At 38.3% G+C, this 20,277-nt stretch overlaps 1 non-coding gene and 1 pseudogene across 1 annotated transcript; one reads left to right on the top strand and one right to left on the bottom strand.

Moving 5' to 3' along the window:
• The first annotated feature begins 3,753 nt into the window (after positions 1 to 3,753).
• Positions 3,754 to 5,421, top strand: LOC146954641 (uncharacterized; annotated as a pseudogene).
• Positions 5,422 to 7,177: 1,756 nt separating this feature from the next.
• Positions 7,178 to 7,284, bottom strand: LOC146954640 (small nucleolar RNA R71). The gene has a single exon (XR_015025158.1). It is a non-coding gene; the product is annotated as a small nucleolar RNA R71 (small nucleolar RNA).
• Between the last annotated feature and the right edge of the window lie 12,993 nt (positions 7,285 to 20,277).

Below are 20,277 nucleotides of genomic sequence, written 5' to 3'. Positions count from 1 at the left end.
AAATATGTGGTGGTACTTCCTTGTGCAATTGAGTTTAGGAATTCATGTTGATATAAGTTATATATCCCCTTCAACCTCATCAAATGACAACAAATTATGTTCTTCTCCTGAAAACTGATTGACAATTAATATTTAATATAGTGCTAACAAATCTTTTTCAAAAATATTTTGAGTCCTAATCTTGTTTTTAGAGGATTTAAAGTCCAATCTTTAACATTATTTTTTGCACACGTTTGTTTCTAATATTTTTTTAGAGGATTTAAAGTCCAATCTTTAACATTATATTTTGCTCACGTTTGTTACTAATCATTTTTCAGAAGATTTAAAGTCCAATTTTTAACATTTTAGAGTGTAACATCCCGCTTTTTCATGTTGCGACATATTACCTATTAACGAAAATATTTGTTCGAATAAGGTTAAGGGCATTTTTGACATTGGAGCTTGAGGGGTATATAAGGACTTTAAGTCCCAAAATCTTCATTATTTCCCTCACTTTCTCTCACTAGGGTTTGGAACAAACTTTTGCTCCCTCCTCTCTCTAGAAACTCGGATCCTTCCCTCCCTCTATACACAATTTTCACTCAAAACATTCCAAGCAAGGATTCTAGTAAGTGATGGTGAATAGATTCAAGCTTCCTCAACTTGATTTTTCTCTTAACTAGAAGTAGAGATTGGTAGGATTTTGGTGTAGAAGCTTAGGGAAACTTGAACACCACTTCAAGGTGAGTTCTTAGTTAGAATTCCTATCCTATAGGTTGTGTCTTTGATAGTTTTACACTCTATTAAACTTTAGATGCCATATGCAAGTTTTATTTTCATGCTAAAACTAAGAGATTAATGGTTGTTTAAGGTGTTTTATTTGCCATGCTTTGCAATTCCCATGTATGCCATGTTTTCTGGTTGTTTAAGGTTGCTAACAGGTTCAAGCTTGAGGTTTTATCATGTAATTTTGAAAATTCTGCAGTTAATGCTCAAGAAACTCGCTATTAGCTAAGCTTTCACGCTAATAGCGAAAGTTTCCCAGCAAAATCCAGAGAAGTACGCTATTAGCGAAATTTCTCAAGCTGGAAACATTTGTTTCGCTAATAGCGAAACTATCTGGAAGCTTGGACGCGTATTCTTTCACTTTTGCCGCTTATTTGATCACTTTGGTGCATCATTGAACCACTTGATTTCATCCTTAAACTTCTTTATAAACTAAAGAAAACCCTCATTGCTAGAACAAGTCTCATGCAACCCTAGACTTCTTTACTTGAAGAGAAATGGGAATGTATATGAAGCAACTAGTTTCATGCAACAACCTAGAACCCTAAGTGAGGCATTACTAACGTAAACGGGTAGGAATTTATGAAAGCAAGGAAAACATAGAGCCTCGACCTAGAGGTTGAGAGAACTTGTAGGAAGCATAAACATAGACATAAAGATGATTATGATAAATGCTTGCATAAAAATGAATAATGGAGGTGGCGTGGTTCTCGTTATCCACATCAGTGGATACGAGGTGCAACGCCCTATTTTATTAATCATTTATTTTATCGAGTTTAGTGTCTTTTTTTATAATTTATTTGAGTAATTGTGATGTGTTATATGTTGGTAATTATTAGTAGCTTAATTTGAGCATTAATAGTGAGGGAATATAATTAAATTAGATTAATGAGGCATAAGGGCAGAATTGGAATAAGAGAGAATATGTAGGTTAAGAATAGGAGAGGTTAGGAATAGAGAGTCAGAACACGTAAAAACATATTTTGGGAGAAAAAGAGAAAGTGAGAAGCCAGAGAAGAGAAGAGCTTTGTGAGAAGAAGGGAAAGCTTGTAGAATTCAGAATCTAATCAATCTAAGGCAAGGGTGGGACTAACCTTCTTTAATAATGAGTCTATAACACTGAAAAAGGGTTTAATTTTGTTGTTGTTGATAATTTTTTATGTTATAGAAGTTAGGTTTGAATTTCAATTTTATTGTTGAGAGATTATAATTTGAGAGAAATAACCTAGGGTAAAGTGAACCATAGAATTGAACGGTGAAAAGAGTGGTTAATCAGGTAGGTTAGTGAGGGATTAACGTTCTAATGATAGGGTAATCATATGGTGATGAGTATGGACGATTTTGGAGAGTTTAGGGTCAAGAAACGGAGCCAAGGAGGCTCCCATGGTAGAAAATCGTAGAAAAATATCTGATTTCAGCATGTATGATGCTGTCGAAATCATGAGGCAATTCCAGTGATCATGAGGCGATTTTGACAGAAAATATGTAATTTCAGTATGTCTGATGCTGTCAAAATCATGAAGCGATTTTCCCAAATAATGAAGCGATTTGACAGTAAGTGTCAAAAACGATGTTGTGAGATCATTTCTTATATACCTTGCTATTTTTTAACACCCCTTTGCCATCTAAAATTATTGTAGGACCAATATAAACAATCTAATTAAGTTAGTTCATGATAGTTAACAATGACAGAGGTGGGTCTAAAATAATTGTGTTAACTTTCCAGTAGTCTTGGTTTGACGTGAAAATCTTTTGTGGATAATTTAACATGTTTTTTTTACGAAGATGTATGAATGAATTATTGTTGTTAAATATGATGTCTATATGATGTTATTCATGTTAAAGAATTGTGAGATTATGATGCGAAGTTGATGTTGCTGTTGTAGCATTTAGTTATGTCATTGCATAATCATTGTCAGGCGAAGGGGGCTGTAGCCTGTCAAGCCGAATCACGGCAATAGCGAAGGGAGTTGTAGCTCTGTTGTTTATAAGTGAAGGGGGTTGTAGCCTGTCAAGCCAAATCACGGCATTAGCGAAGGGAGCTGTAGCTCTGTTGGTACCACATGCATAATCGCATGACGTTGCATTTGTTGAGTCGTTGTTGTTGCATTTGTTGAGTCGTTGTTGTTGCATTGTTGAGCAAAGTTAATTGATGATTTGTAGTTGGACTTATGTGAAGCATTGTTATTGATGAATTGTTGCTGTTTTGTGTTGTTAAATTCTTTTACAAAATTATTGCTTATTATTATCGAATGTGAAATCTCACCCCTTCTGTTTGAATGTTGCCTCTACGTGGGTAACGTGCAGATATCCGGGAGTAACCGCTAATGTGAGTTGATTCCTCGTGTCACCATAGGAGTCATGCTTTGATACGAAAAAGGATGGGGATATTTATGTGTTTTGCTTTTCCTTTGTTACGTGTCTTTTTCTAAGTTAACCATTGGACCACTTTTAGGTGGAATTTTGTTATGTTGTTGAAGTTGAGGCCTTAGTGCCAAGTATCGTTTAAACATTGAATATTTTCCGCTGCGACATTGTTTTAATTATTGAAAGCAGTTGTTTAAATAAATAGTGTATTCAACTCTATTTACATTTAATGATATTTTGAAGAACGAAATGTGACATCCTGCTGTGATGAACACTGATTAATTTATTATTATTTATATATTGGGAAAACGGGGTGTTACAATTGGTATCAGAGCAGGTTGGTCCGTCCGGCCAAGTAGTCGAGTCGTTAGTGTCGTGTGACGGTTGAATATTGTCGTTGTGTTTCCTAATCATTGTTCGTTGTGAAGTGAACCGTGAATGGCTGAAAGGAACGATGCTGCTATTGCTGTTGCGTTGCAAGTTGTGGCTCAAGCTGTGGGGAAATAGCCTAATGATGGTGTTGGTGGTAATGATGGGGTTCGAATGCTGGAGACTTTTCTAAGGAACCATCCGCCTACCTTCAAAGGCAGATATGATCCCGATGGAGCTCAGACATGACTCAAGGAAGTCGAGAGAATTTTTTGAGTCATGCAATGCACTGAACCTCAGATGGTGCGTTTTGGTACGCATATGCTAGCTGAGGAGGCTGATGATTGGTGGGTAAGTACTCGGCCGCTTTTGGAGAATGGAGGTGAGGAAGTTACATGGGCTGTTTTTAGGAGAGAATTCTTGAATAGGTACTTTCCGGAAGATGTTCGCGGGAATAAGGAAATTGAGTTCCTGCAGCTGAAGCAAGAAGATATGTCAGTGACGGAGTATGCTGCTAAGTTTGTTGAGTTGGCAAAGTTTTATCCACACTATAATGTTGAGACTGCTGAATTCTCTAAGTGTATCAAATTCGAGAATGGCTTGCGTGCTGAGATTAAGCGAGCAATTGGGTACCAGAAGATCCGACAGTTTTCCGAGTTGGTGAGTAGCTGCAGAATTTATGAAGATGACACCAAAGCTCATTATAAGATTATGAATGAGCGGAGGGGTAAGCATTAACAAAGTCATGGTAAACCTTACAGTGCTTCGGCTGATAAGGGTAAGCAGAGGGTGAATGATGAGAGGAGGCCCAGAAAGAGAGATACTCCTAATGAAGTTGTTTGTTTCCGATGCGGAGAGAAAGGTCATAAGAGTAACGGTTGTGGTGGCGATGTAAAGCGGTGTTTCCGTTGTGGCAGAAAAGGACATACAATTGCAGATTGCAAGCATGATGATATAGTTTGTTTTAACTGTGGTGAAGAAGGACATATTAGCCCTCAGTGTAAGAAACCTAAGAAAGCTCGGTCTAGTGGGAAGGTGTTTGCTTTAGCTGGTACTCAGACAACGAGTGAGGATCGTCTGATCAGAGGTACATGTTTCATTAATAATACTCCCTTAATTACTATTATAGATACCGGTGCTACACATTGTTTTATTGCTGCTGATTGTGTTTCGAAATTGGGTCTTGTTATGTCATCTATGAATGGGGAAATGGTTGTCGAAACCCTGGCTAAGGGTTCGGTGACTACTTATCTAATATGCTTGAAGTGTCCTTTGTCGATGTTTGGTAGAGATTTTGTAGTGGACTTAGTCTGTTTGCCGTTGAGTGGGATGGATGTGATACTAGGTATGAAATGGTTGGAATTTAACCTTGTTCATATTAATTGTTTTAGAAAGACGGTGCATTTTTCTTCTGCCGAAGAAGAAAGAGAAACTAAGTTCTTGACTACTAAGCAGTTGAAACAGTTAATGCGTGATGGAATCCAAATGTTTTCTTTGATGGCGTCCCTGTCTATTGAGAATCAAGCGGTTCTTGATAAGTTGCAAGTAGTATACGAGTTTCCAGAAGTTTTCCCTGATGAAATTCCTGATGTGCCGCCAGAGAGGGAAGTAGAATTTTCTATTGATCTTATTCCCGGTACGAAACCTGTTTCCATGGCACCTTACCGTATGTCAGCTTCCGAATTAGCTGAGTTGAAAAAGCAGTTAGAAGATTTGCTTGATAAGAAGTTTGTAAGGCCAAGTGTGTCGCCTTGGGGAGCGCCGGTGTTATTGGTTAAGAAGAAAGATGGTAGCATGAGGTTATGTATAGATTACCGGCAGTTGAATAAAGTGACAATAAAGAATAGGTATCCACTTCCGAGGATCGACGATTTGATGGATAAGTTGGTGGGTGATGAGTCAATATTTAGTCTATTTTAATATATTATTTAGTATCGTTTTATTTAGATTTAGTTTTATTTTATTTCAATATTATTTCCTTTTTCAATATTTTACTTTAAATTGCATTTTATTTTATTTTAGGAACGAATATATGATGGAAGGAGTCTTGGAGCAAAAGAAAGGATTCTGGACAAATTCGGTACAAAAATACGAAGATACGGAGACAAAAATATGTCTCCCACAAGTCAGAAGCTTGGCACGGTCCGTGCCAACATGTGGCACGGCCGTGCCACCCTCCAGGATGCCTTTTGCTACTTTTTCTTCGGGCCCAAGTTACTCTGTTTTAGTTTTACTGATTAGCCCTTATAGTTGCTTAGATTTTAAGTCAATTGTAAGCTATAAATAGAGTAGCATTCCATCATAAACATTCACCTTTATTTCTTAGAATTTATTAGTGACAATTATTTTAATAAAGTTCTTGTATTTTTTTTCTTTACTTTCTTTCTTGCAATTTATTTTATGCTTTCTCTCTTCTTCCCCATGTCTACAATGAACATGAGTGAGTAGACTTCTTTGTCTTGGGATTATTGGGTAAGTCTAATGACGTAATCCTAATCGAACCAAGATTTAACCCTAATTTCATGTAACTCTAATTTCTAATCTAAATTCACCGTTTTAACATGAATTAACCATTATCAAACTGTAGAAGCGAAAGTGGAGGGTTTGATAATTGTTAATCCATCATCTCAAACATCAATTCATAATGCGAAAGTGGAGCTTTGATGTTAGAACAAGGGAATTTAGACAAGAATTGCAAAGGCAGTGAAATAGTCTTTGCAATTCTTGAGACATGTGTAGTTTCAATCCTTATAAGTATCTTCTATTAATCAAGTCATCGAACTTGATTGGAAAGGTGAGGGGCTAAAGGGAAACCGGTCTTTAGAAATTAGGTATAAAACATGGAATTAGAAGTTAAGGTTTTGGCTAGTAAAGGATTCGTCATTACGATAAACCAATAATCCCAAGGCTCTTTTTATTATTATTATTTAATTTCAACCAACTGAACCTCCTCTTTTTAATCTCTTTTTTCCTCTAATAATTTTCTAAAAGTTAATTAGATTGAACAACTCCCTAGCGGAACGATACTCTTTTACTACTATTACTTCGATAGACCGTGCACTTGCGGTTTGACCTATCAAGTTTTTGGCGCCGTTGCCGGGGAGTTAACTAATTTAATTAACTTTTTCTTTTTGATTAGAATTCTATTTCTTTTTCTTTTCTTTTCTTCTTTTATCTTTCTTTTATTTTTGTCACCGTTAACTTCTTGGGTTCTCAACCTTTTATGCGAAGAACTAGAAATCGAGTGGCATTCATACCCGAGATCGAAAGGTTTTTACATAGAAGGAGGAGAGAGGCACGAAATAATACCGCCATGGCTAATCGCACTCTCAAAGAGTATGCAACACCGTCTACGGCTGAGCCACAAGCTATTATTGTGTACCCAAAGGTTGAGGATGACAACTTTGAAATCAAGCCTGCTCTACTTAACTTGGTGCAGCAAAACCAATTTTCAGGATCCCCCACCGAGGATCCCAATCTTCACATCTCTGTTTTCCTACGAATTAGTGGAACCATGAAGGAGAACCAAGTGGCCATAAGACTTCATCTCTTTCCCTTTTCCTTAAGGGATAGAGCTAGCGCTTGGTTCCATTCCCTCAAAGTCGGTTCCATTACTTCATGGGATCAGATGAGGCAAGCATTCCTTGCCCGGTTCTTTCCCCCTTCCAAAACCGCTAAACTAAGGGACCAAATTACTCTGTTCAATCAAAAAGATGGGGAGTCTCTCTATGATGCGTGGGAGCGTTTCAAAGAAATGCTCAGACTTTGTCCCCGCCATGGTTTAGAGAGTTGGCTCATAGTCCACACCTTTTATAATGGCTTGTCTTATACCACTAAGATGTCTGTTGATGCAGCTGCAGGTGGAGCTCTAATGAACAAGAACTACACGGAGGCATATGCCTTAATTGAAGATATGGCTCAAAATCATTACAAGTGGACCGACGAGAGAGGCATCACTAGTTCTTAATCCTCCAAAAAGGAGGCAGGTATGTACGAAGTCTCTAACTATGATCACCTTGCTGCTAAAATTGATGCACTAACCCAAAAATTTGAAAAATTCAATGTTAGTGCTATCTCTTCTACTCCTGCATCTTCTTCTTGTGAAATATGTGGTATAACTGGTCATGTTGGTGCTGACTGCCAACTAGGTAGTGCTATTAATGGTGTTGAGCAAATGAACTATGCTCAATACAACCAAGGGATGAGACAAAACCAAAATTTTTATAAAAATCAAAATCCCTATGGACAAGTAGCACCACCTAGCTATGCAATCAACCAAAGAGTCGCTCAGAAATCTAATTTGGAAATTTTGTTGGAAAATTCAATTGCCAATCAAAATAAACAACTTCAAGAACTTAAAAACCAAACCGGATTTTTGAACGATTCTCTTTCCAAGCTCAATACCAAGGTTGATTCTATTTCTACTCATTCTAAAATACTTGAAACACAAATCTCCCAAATAGCCCAACAAGTGGCTACTCTTTCTCAAACACCGAGAGTCTTTCCTGGTCAAACCGAAGCCAACCCTAAAGCTCATGTTAATGCTATTTCTGTTGAGGGTAGTAAGTTAGGAGAAACTATTGCTAAAAACATTGAGAAAGAAAATGTCAAGCTTTTAGGTGAGAAAACTGAGAAACCACTTGATAAGACCCAAGCTCCTTACCCTTTAAAACTTGCTAAGCTCAACTTGGAGGGTCAATTTAATAAGTTTGTCAACATCCTAAAGAAATTTTGCATTAAAATCCCCTTTACGGAAGCTTTGTCTATGATGCCTCTATATGCCAAGTTTTTAAAGGAAATTTTTTCAAAGAAAAGAGCTATAGAGCATAGTGAGACAATATCTTTGGCTAAGGACACTAGTGCAATCATCCAAAAGACACCCCCTAAGCTTAGAGATCCAGGTAGCTTTGCCATACCTTGTATGATTGGGAGTGAGACCGTTGACAAAGCCCTGTGTGACTTAGGAGCTAGTGTAAGTTTGTTACCTTTGTCCCTCTTTAAGAGGATGGGGATAGGATAGTTAAAACCTACCGAGTTGGTCTTAAAGCTAGCTGATCGTTCTACTATAAACTTAGTTGGTTTTGTTGAGGACATACCCGTTAAGATAGAAGGAATATACATTCCAACTGATTTTGTGGTAGTTGACATTGAAGAGGACGATGACGTCCCTATAATCCTAGGTAGACCTTTCCTTGCGACTGTGGGAGCTCTAGTTGATGTGCAAAATGGTAGGATTGTCTTTCAAGTGAGTGATCAAATTCTAGGCTTTGAGTTGGAGAACGTTATGAAAGGTCCTGCTCTTTATTCTTGTGCATTGTCTAAAGATCCCACGAGGAATGTTTTTAATCTCAATAATTCAATCACGTTGTACTTTAGGATCTGTAAAAGTTGTTTTATTTTGCCACTAGGCAGTAGGTTGGTTTGATTGCATAAAAGTAATTGCTGAAAATAAAATTGGTTTTTAAGAATAAGAGAGAGATGAGTTTAGGTCTTTCGAATCATCGATGTTCCCCTAATTGTTATGCTGCACCTATTCTTATGAATGATCTTCGAATCCCACGATAGTTAACAAAATAGTCCTAATCAATGATAGAAATCTGGCAAGTGCACCAAATACTATCGAAGTAGTAAAATATCGATCCCACGAGGACTATTTTTAATCTCAATAATTCAATCACGTTGTACTTTTGGATGTGTAAAAGTTGTTTTATTTTACCATTAGGCAGTAGGTTGGTTTGATTGCATAAAAGTAATTGCTAAAAATAAAATTGGTTTTTAAGAATAAGAGAGAGATGAGTTTAGGTCTTTCGAATCATCGATGTACCCCTAATTGTTATGCTGCACCTATTCTTATGAATGATCTTCTAATCCCACGATAGTTAACAAAATAGTCCTAATCAATTCCTTGAGTTAGACCCTCTTCTCAAACTACAGCCCCTAATCCCTTAGGTGGTCTAATACTCTTTGAAGGTTTAAGCACGTTAACCTAGTATCACTAACAAACGATTATTTATTCCTAGACTAACCATGTTTATTAGAACAATTCAATAGGTCTAAGTCGAAAGCTATGGTCAGTAGTCATTCGTCCTCACAAAATCATGTTTATATTTGATCAGGATATAAAAAAGCATTAAGAACAATTGAATTGAATAAAGACTAAAATATCATTCACAATAAATAGAGTTTCACAACATAAGGTATCACTTAGAGTTACAACGAATCATCTCAGACCTAACCTCTAATGGATTTAGCTACTCATAATAGTGTTTACAAATAACATAATCATTAGAGGTAATAAAACATACACAAAGTGGTTGAAGGATGAAGAAATCGTCCTCCTTGGCTTCCTTGCAGTCACAAAACCACACTTTGCTCTCTAGAATTCGTAACCCCTGTTTTTGGAATAGACTTCAGCTTAAATAGGCACAAAATATCGCCCAAATCGTGTCACGTTTTTACCTTATGGAGCAATAAACTGAATTAGGGTTTCTCATAATCGTGTCATGTTTTACCAATCGTGACACATTTCCTTAATGTCGAACCCATGCTTCTAGTCTTCACCAAATCATGTCACATTTCTGACAAATTGTGACACGTTTCCTTTCTTTGTATTTTCTTCAGTTTTTCTTCTCTTTTTGCTGCATAAATCTTCTTGTGAACTCCATTTTGTGATAAAAATACATAGAAAATTACGTAATGACAAGGTGTCATCACAACCCCAAACTTAAACCATTCCTTGTCCTTAAGGAATTTACTTGTAAAGCTGACAATTGACAGTAAAATAACAATTACCTGATCAAGCAGTAGTACCCAAAAGTTCAACACCTTACTAGCTAAAGATGAGCTAGTTTGACTTGTACGCATCCACCAATTTCATTAAATTTTTCATCATTCAATTTCATTAAAGTTTTTTTGATACACCATTTTTGTGTGTATTTTTCATGATAAAGTTCATTTTTTTGTTCTATTATTCTCTAGTACCCCCACCCTAAACTTAGTTGGTTGCAAATTCCAATAGCAACCCCAAACTTAATCTTTAGCAACATTATACCATGCCTAACTCAGAAAAACAATAAGGGACAAGTCCTAAAAGTCTCTAAGCTTGTAATGTAGTTTGTCACCGAACAAAAAGTTCTAAACCTACCGGCTCAAAGTGGTTAAGAAAAGGATAAAATATAACAATTAACAATCAGGGTAGGCTTCAAAAGGCTCATAGGACCAAGCACTTTTGCCTCAGTGTGCTAATGACAGAGATCAATCAACAGTAGACAAAAATCGCAAGTTCTTGAAATGTAAATGCATGGAATATTCTAATATAAGTAAATTGAAAAACAAAATTTGGCAATGAACCGTATGGCTGAGATTTCTGGGAGTTGTGACTACCTATCTTTACTGCCGTATACTTCGCCTTTGAAAACCAAGTCACTCCTCCTTTTGAACTTTTGGAATACCACTTGAACACACATTTGTTATCAAACTGTAAAAAATCAACTAAACAAACAAATTCATCAATAATAAACAAGTGCAGGAATAATTACATAAACGGGGGGTACAACCGGGTTAAACATAATGAAAGCAAATAAAATTGTTCGAACATAAAAGTTAAAGTTACAAAACCAAAGTGCTGAAAAAAAAACAGAAAAATAATAAAAGAATGGGCCATCAGTAGCCCACTCAATCCTGCATCTGGTCCTCCAGAAACCAAGTGTTGGGGTCCTCCTCTGCATAGGTATCATCCCCAAAGTGCTGCCTAGACTGGGCGCCACCAGCAGCAAAGTCAGCTCTGATCTCCTGCTCTCTATCTTGAGCTCGACCTCTGGTGACATCAAAGTAATGGTCCATAGCCTCCTCGGACCCATCAAAGCGCTCAAAAGAGCCCGTCATTTTCCTTCTGTTGAGGCAGACCGCCTCAGTGAACTCCTGACCAGACCTCAGACGGTTCCAATACTCTTGATCTGACACCTCATTCATCCAGTTAGCATGGCTGAACATGTAGTCCAGCATCATAGTATGAATAGGTGCATAGGCACCCTGCTGACTGTTCCCCTCTCCAGCAACTGTCTGACTCTGTGGTGGTGGCTGAGGCTGATGTGGTGGCGGTGGCTGTGGCTGTCCTGCTGCTGCTGCCTCGGCAACCATGATAGCATGCATGTGGTCATGATAATCCTTGACAAAGCCATCCATGTAAGTGTCGGTGATGGGCTTCATCATGGCTGCACTTAGAACGTTCCCAAACAAATCACACTCCGCTTCCTCACAAAGTCAATTGATAAGGCTCAAGTGAGGAAGCGCCTTCTTGGTACCTGACGCAAACATATAAATATTGTTGGCAATTAACTCACCAACATTGATGGGTGCACCATCAAGAATAGCAGACAGTGTAAGCAAGCGGGGCATCGGAATCTCTGAAGTACAAGTGGTGCCCTCAATAGTCTGCACCACAAAAGATGCCCACGCCTTTGCATGGGGCTTGAAGTCAGCCCTCAACAGCATATGTGACCCTCCATGCCACTTAGCACCTTCAACACAAATCTGCAATAACAACTCCTCCCACCTATCATCATTCCAATTCTTGCACTCCTCCATCCTTCTCTTCACATCACAAGTCTCCGGTGGCACAATCTCAAGCAAATCATTGATCCTCTCCGGGCTATAATCAATCTCCTTACCCCTCACATAGGACACATATTTCCTCCCCATGTACCTAGCATTGGTATAGAATTCTATCCCAATAGTCTTGTTGGCCTGCTCAAATATCATACTCACAAGGGACTCCCACCCTCTCTCAGTGATCACTTGATGAAACTCGGGGTTGGAGATAAGTTTGGTGAAATCAAAACCTCTCTCGGGGATCACTCTAAAACCACGGATGTCTTTGAAACGGTCTCGGGCAGCGTTGTTGGAAAACCGGTGGTTGACAGATGGTGGTGGGGCGGTGTTAGGGCTAGGTTTAACGATTTGTTTGCGTTTGGGGGCGGTCTTGGCCTTTTTGGATGGCTGGGATGTGGCTTGGGACTTGCCTTTGTTGCGGATCTCAACCATGGTTAGGGTTAGGGTTTGGAGAAAAATGAGTATTAGGGTTAGGGTCAGGGTGGAGATGATGAATATGGGAGATTTGGTTGTTCGTTGGTTATGATGAAGGTAGATGATGATCATTTGGTGTTTGGTGTTTGGAAGATGAAAAGATGAAGAATATTGGTAGAGAAAGGTTAGAAATTCGTAGGTTAGGGTTCTGGGAAAATTTTGGCAGAGTTTGGCTACTTTTGGAAGTGAATGGAATGAAAATCGTGTTGGTTTTATTTATAGGCTAGGGAAATCGTGTCACGTTTGGCCAAAAACGTGTCACGATTTGGTTTTGTAACGGTTAAATTTTTGAAACTGCCAAACTCGTGTCACGTTTGGGCAAAACGTGCCACGATTGCTCATTTTTGAAAAATTTCTTGTCCAGAAATCGTGTCACGTTTTGGCCAACGTGTCACGATTTCCAATTGTCGAATGCCACTAGTTTGAGACTTAGAAAAATTTTAGGTGCCAAAATTCGTGTCACGATTTCAGTATCGTGACACGTTTTACGAAATGTCGAATGGGCACCATTTTTAACTTAGAAATTTTTTTGAAGAGCTTCAGAGGTGAGGCAAATCGTGTCACGTTTAGCCCAAAACGTGTCACGATTTTGCCCAGTATTGGACTTGAAAATTTTTGTTCCTCTGTTCGTTTCAGCAAAAATCTTTTTTTGTTTTTGAATTTTTTGAAAGCAATAAAAATTAAAAAAAAATACTACCTGAAATACACATGTGGGTTGCCTCCCACAAAACACTTCTTTACCGTTGTTATACCCTAATTTTGGACCTAAAAATACTAGCTCAATTTTTCTTTTCTTGCATTTTAAGTCATTTGAAATTGTCTCTGATCAATTGCACCTTTCTCTGCATCTTATTTCAATATTGTTTGCAAAATTCATGAAAAAGGGTATTTTAGTCATTTCCTGCATTCAAATTCATTTTAATCCTTGAAAATTGTTTGTGTCTTTTCATTTGATTTGTATAAAGTCCTTGCTTCATTCTCATGTTAAAATCTATGTCAAAAAATTACATCTGAAGTCATTTTGAGTCAGTTTAGCCCCTAGGGGCATTTTAGTCATTTCCTATGTTAAAATTTCTTTCAATCTTTGAAAAATTGTTTAAGTCTTTTCAATTGGTTTGAATAGGTCTTTGTTTCAATTCCATGTCAAAATCCATTTCAAAAATTGCATTTGAAGTCATTATTGAGTCAGTTTAGCCCCTAGGGGCATTTTAGTCTTTTCATGTGTTAAAACTCTGTTTAAATTCTAAAAATTGTCTCTGAGTCTTTTCAATTGGTTTAAATAAACTCTTGCTTTAATTTCATGACAAAACCCATGTTAAAATTGCATGTGAGTCGTTTTTGAGTCGTTTCGTCCCCAGGGGCATTTTGGTCATTTCACACGAAATTTCGGCAGAGAGAGGTTACTTTAAAGTACCTCATTTAAGTAATTGGTTCGTTTTAGTCCGTTTTGTCATTTTTAATCGTTTCACTTTACGTTATTTTCAAATTACATTTTTTTTACCAATTTTATTTTAATTACATTTTAGTCCTTTTTAGTTTTATATTTGCATTTTGGTCCTTGTTTGTTCATCTTGCAGATATTTTGTCCAAGTGCCACGTGTCCAAATGCTATTAGTCCAAAGGTCCAGTCAACAGGCCTATAAATGCAGTCAATGCAGTCAAATTCTCTGACCAATCATTTTCAGTACACATCATCACAAACAGATTTTCTTTTCTCTCTCTCTGAATTTTCGATCAAACTCCACCAAAGAGGCCAAAAATCTCAAGAACATTCAAGAATGTTCTTGAATGTTCATAACAGAATCATCATCCAAAAACCCTAACCAATTCCAGAATCGTCCAAAACCAACACAATTCCACCAAATTCATCACTAATTCAATCAACTTCCAACGCAAATCCACAAGATCCAACCGTCAATTCATCAAAGAGTCATCAGAACACAAATTCGAACCGTAATCACCACTCGAAGTTGTCACAAGATTGTAACAAATTCAACTGATTCAAGGTTCAACACTACAGATTCGCAAGCAAGAACAAGGGTGATACAAAGTGAATCCAGAACAAGTCGAGGAAGCACAACGCTTCAAAGACGAATTCGTGTCTCACCTGAACGGAATTGAACCGGTATCATCACAATCTCTTGGATCTGGACGAATCTGAACACAGAAACGAAAGGTATGCCTCATCCTTTCGAATCTCCTTGTTTCTGGATTTTTTGCTCAATTCGGTTCTAAATAGATCTACACCTATATTCAGTCCATTTTGAAAAAACATTACTGGATTCGAAACAAGAACGAAGAGATCTTCGTTTCAGTCTAAAAAGTTTTCGAAAAAGATGAGTTAAAGCTTCCGGCGCGGCGGCTCCGTCACCGGAAGCCTAACCGCCGCCGGAACTTTTGTTGAAATTCTTGTTTCGTTTCCAGAAGCCATGCGAAGAAGATGAAGATCTTCTGTCTGTTCATTCACGTTCCAGATGTCTAGAGTGAGAGGGAGTAGAGAGTTTTTGACCTAGAGAGAGAAATAGAGAGTGAAAATGAACCAAAAACCGGTTCATGGCCTTATATAGGCCACTGAACCGGTTCAACCCGCCTCCAAACCCTAACCCGCTTTTTAGGCCCAATTTCCATGATTTGCTATGCGCCCCCCCCCCCCCCCCTTTCCTGCATGTTCTTACTGTTTTCTTGCTATTTGCACCCTTACCTGTCCAAAACTCTTCATAAAAATTCCTAAAAAATTCCTATGTGTTCTTGATCTTTTTCTTGATATTTTTGGGAGGTTGTTATGTGTTAAACCTTGATTAAAAAATATGTGGTATTTTCTAGTTAATTGTTTATTATGTTTGTTAAAATTTGTGAAGTTCTTGTGTCCAAAAATTCTTTAAAAATTCTAAAAATTTTCATACACATTTCTTGATAGTTTTGTGGTATTTTTGTGATGATTTTTGCATACTAAAACTTAGAAATAATAATGAGATGATTTTCTTGCTATTTTGTGATATTTTGTATTAAAAATTTGTGAAAATTTGCTTGATTCTAGTTCCAATTTCTTGATAAATGTTTGTGACTTATACCATATGATTTTGGGAAGTTTTAGCTACTGTTTGTATGTGTTTCTTGCTGCATGTGAATATGTGTAATTAGTTTCTTGTTTTACAAGTCATGTAAATGTGTGTATGTGAAAATAAAGTGCTAAGTGTACCTAAAAATATGTCATGATCCTTGACTTGAATATGCCCTATAATTCTCACACTCATAATACAATGAAGTCTTTGAAAAATTGCTTATGATGGGAGGATTATAGGTCATGTACTTATTGAGAGGTTATGGTGAATTTTTACTACATTTTAACACTTTATTCTTCTCATTTTTTTTACTATTCTTTGTTTAGTGTTTCCTTGCCTATTTTTCTATCATTTTATGCCTTATTTTCACTAACCACTCTACTTCATGTTTCATACATCATGAGCATTTCATCCTCCATCTCACATTCCCATCCTTTTATTTCTTACACTTTAAATTTCATGCAAAAGCTAGAATGTAAAACTTAGGAATTTTTGTAATATTTTTCTTATGCATTTTAAAATTCTTGCAAGACCATAGAATGTATCTAAGCCAATGATGTAAAGGACAATGGACTCTAATGATGTACACCGACACAAGCACCGACACATGCACACACATCACATAGATATTTTAGATGTATGGCTAGGATATGCATGTTTAGATGTATGTTTAGGATTGAATGTTCTAGATGAATGCTTAGGATTCACACTTAGAAAAATCTATTTCCCAAAAAAAACATGAACAACATCACTCAAATCTTTTTCCTAATAAACTTTGGGATCCAAAATCCCATTGATTTCCCTATTATTTTCTTAATCAAATTTCAATGAATCTTAATCATACGTAGACTTTCTTTTGCAAAATAACGAATCAAACCTCACCTTTTCTTAAAGTCTCATGCCTTTAAGGCCTCTCAATCTCCACTCTTCAAAATTCCAATTTTTCAAACTTAAAATCAACCAACAAAAAAACAAAACATTTTTTGGAAGAGAACTACGGTGGATTTGATCGCTTAAAAGGGTACATAGGCAAGGAATCAAAATTCCTTCAATTCAAATAAAATAAAATTTCAAACACTTCCTTCTCCCTCCAATTCTTCACTTAGCAAACTTTAGGTGTAAATATCTCTTTTCAAATAGCATTTAAAAACAAAGCGCGCACGTAGAAAGTAAAGACGGTTCCTATAGGTTACTATAGTCGTTATGGGTGCCTAACACCTTCCCGTAGCGAAAACAACTCCCGGACCTCGATTCTCAATGTTTGACACCCGAAAACCAAGATAAAACAGCTGGCGACTTCACTGGGGATTCGAGAGTTACGCCTAGTCTTTATTTCCGCGCTTGCGCTTTCGTTTTTACTTGCTTCTTTTACTTGCTTCTTTATGTGAATAAATGTTTAAATTCTTGCAAACGTGTGGGGTGAGAATATCAAAAGTCCTACACCCGGGCTGAGTGAACTTAGGATTTAGGAGGGATATAATTGACAATTCATTCCGGGCGTTGCCTCGTGTTTTGGATTATGCGATCAATCCCACATAGCTAAGGCATTTTGGGGGTGATGTTGTCGGCGCGTGTTGTCGCGTTTAGGCACTTTACTTCTAATTGTTCTATGACGCTATGAACCGTAGATAACCAAACCCACCATGGCCATTTTCTAGGATGTAGTGCGGAGGCTAAACCGAGTGTTGTCTCGAGTTTTAGTCGTCACGCGATACTACACTCAAGTTAGACCTTCTTACAGATAATCATGGATCGAGTGTCGTCTCCTGGCACCATGATATACGTCGGAGAGGTTGCAACTTGGGAACCTTTTTAGAACCCGGTTACTTTTTCCTAAAGCCCTAGTTTCACCGGACACCGTGTCCACCCATGACTCCTCGACTTTGAATTTCAACCCACCATGTTTTCTCCGTACTTGAACATAATCATGCATTCATGCATACATGCATAAACTTTTTTCCATGCATTTATCGAAGGGCTTAGACAAATTGAATTTGTAAGCATTGTAGGAATGGGGAAGACTAAGTCCTACAAGTTCAAGGAAGTGGATTTGGCTAGTTTGAGAGATTTGGCACTCAAGATCGAGGATCCGACTGGTTTCCGACATTGTTACGGGGCTCTACTTACTCTTCTCCAGACTAATGTGGATGAGAAGCTTGTGCACACTCTAGTGCAATTCTATGATCAGGAGTATCGGTGCTTTACTTTTCCCGACTTTCAGTTGGTGCCCACTTTAGAGGCTTATTATTGCTTGATGGGCCTATCTATTGCTAAGGGGGTACCTTTCTCAGGGCTTGAGCATCCTCCTACTCCATTGGTTATTGCTAAAGATCTCTATCTCAAGACCATCGATGTCTCCAAGAATCTTGTCACTAAGGCTCACATCCAAGGGTTCACTTCGAAGTATCTACTTGAGAAAGCCAACCTCAAGACCACTTGTCAGGACACTCTTGAAGCTATTCTCGCACTTCTCATCTACGGGCTTATTCTCTTTCCAAATCTTGATGACTTCGTGGACATGAATGCTATTATGATCTTCCACTCCAAGAATCCGGTTCCTACTTTGCTAGCTGACACATACCATGCTTTTCACGATCGATCCGGCAAGGGTCGTGGATACATTCTTTGTTGTGTGCCTCTCCTCTATAGGTGGTTTATTTCGCACCTTCCGAAGTTTTTCCATGATAACCCAGAGAATTGGTCTATTTCACAGAGGATCATGGCTCTCACTCCTAATGAAGTGGTTTGGCTCACTCCAGCTTCCAGAGTCAAAGAAATCATCTTCGGTGGCGGGAAGTTTCTTAATGTACCTCTTCTTGGTACCCGGGGTGGAATCAACTACAACCCGGAGCTCGCCTTGCGATAATTTGGTTTCCCGATGAAAGAAAAGCCCATCAATCTTGCTACATCTCCTTACTTCTTTCACTACTCCAATGCTCCCACAGGAATAAGAGAAGATTTCATAGAAGCTTGGTCTAAACTTCGAAAGAAAGAGGTGAAGCATATGGGTGTAAGGTCCGGTGTTGCTCATGAGGCCTATACACAGTGGGTGATAAACCGAGCTGAGGAGATTGGCATGCCTTACCCCTCCATGAGATATGTGGCTGCATCTATTCCAACCATGCCTTTGCCTCTACTCCCACCTACTCAGGAGATGTATCAGGAGCATCTAGCTATGGAGAGTCGGGAGAAGCATCAGTGGAAGACTAGATATTTTTAGGCTGAGAATTTGATCATGACTTTGGATGGAAAGGATGAGCAAAAGACTCATGATGTGTTGACATTGAAGAAAGAGTTGGCTAAAGCTAGGAAAGAAATTGAAGAAAAGGATAGGATGCTTATGAGGGACTCCAAGAGGGCTAGGGGGGCCCGTAACTTCTATACACGATACTGCAGCTATGAGTCTGGGTCTGAGACTGAGGATGATGCTTCCACTTCCTATGCTTGAGGATTTCCGTTTCCTGTTGTTATTACCAGTTGTTTATGTTGTTTTACATTTTAAAGTCTGTCCCTTGACTTAGTATTTCAAAGGGAGTCATCTTGTAAGGCTCTACGATGTTTGTTTGTTTTTGTCTGGTTTTGATGTTTCAGTTGTTTAGTAATGTTTACAAGTTTCTAATTTGTCTAAAACCCTTCGATAACACTAAAAAGAGTCTTTTTGCGTATGCATTAACACATCTCATGCATCATATGCATTCATTGGTCACAAAAAACTTCTCTCGTGCTCATTGCCTCCTGGTTTTTTCCGCCGCAGTCTGAAAAGTGGCTCGTACTCGTAAGGTTTACCAACCAGATAGAGTTCATCAAACAAGATTTTACAAGAGAAGAATCATGGCTAACTTTGATGAAGAAAATGCTCAGCTCCGTGCCGAACTGGCTGCTATGAAAGAAGACTTGGCTAAGGCTCGTGACGTTATGTCCACTATGATGGCTGCACAAGAACAACCAGCCACATCTGTTCCAGTTTCTACTGAAGGGATCCCGTCTATCCCACTGTCTACTGTGGCTACTGATGCTCGTTTTGTTATGCCCAATGGGCGTCCTTATGGACTCTCAGCTTTCTATTCTCCTAATACTGCTGCGGGTATCTCTGGTTTTGCTGGTCAGGGACAGATTCCTATGACAACTTTTGCTGGTACAAGTACCTCTATGTCTCAAGTAACTACTGTTGTTACCGACCCTGTTATACATACTGTGCAACAGGTGATTGATGTCGACACTCCACGTGGACAAGACCCTATAATGGAGGCTATGATAAGACAGTTAAGAGAGTTAGCTGGAGAACTCCGTGAGGTCAAAGCTAGCCGTGGGAACAGTGTTTCTGCTAAGGCTCGTGATCTATGCTTGATATCCCGATTTGAGGTTCCTAAGAAGTTCAAAGTGCCAGATTTTGACAAATACAATGGAACTTCTTGTCCACATAGCCATGTCATTCGGTACGTTCGAAAGATGTCCAACTACGCCGATAATGATGCTCTGATGATCCACTGCTTCCTGGATAGCTTGATGGAAGATGCGGCAGACTGGTACACTGGTTTAAGCAAAGACAATATCCATACTTTTGAGGAACTCGCTGCTGCTTTTGAAAATCACTATGATTTTAACACCCGCTTGAAGCCGAATATGGGTT

This window comes from Medicago sativa, chromosome 1 (genome assembly GCF_051527215.1).
Source record: "Medicago sativa cultivar Bolivia chromosome 1, Bolivia_mono, whole genome shotgun sequence".
NCBI lineage: Eukaryota > Viridiplantae > Streptophyta > Magnoliopsida > Fabales > Fabaceae > Medicago > Medicago sativa.
Note: the sequence above shows the minus strand (reverse complement) of the source record. Positions and strands in the feature narration are given on the sequence as shown.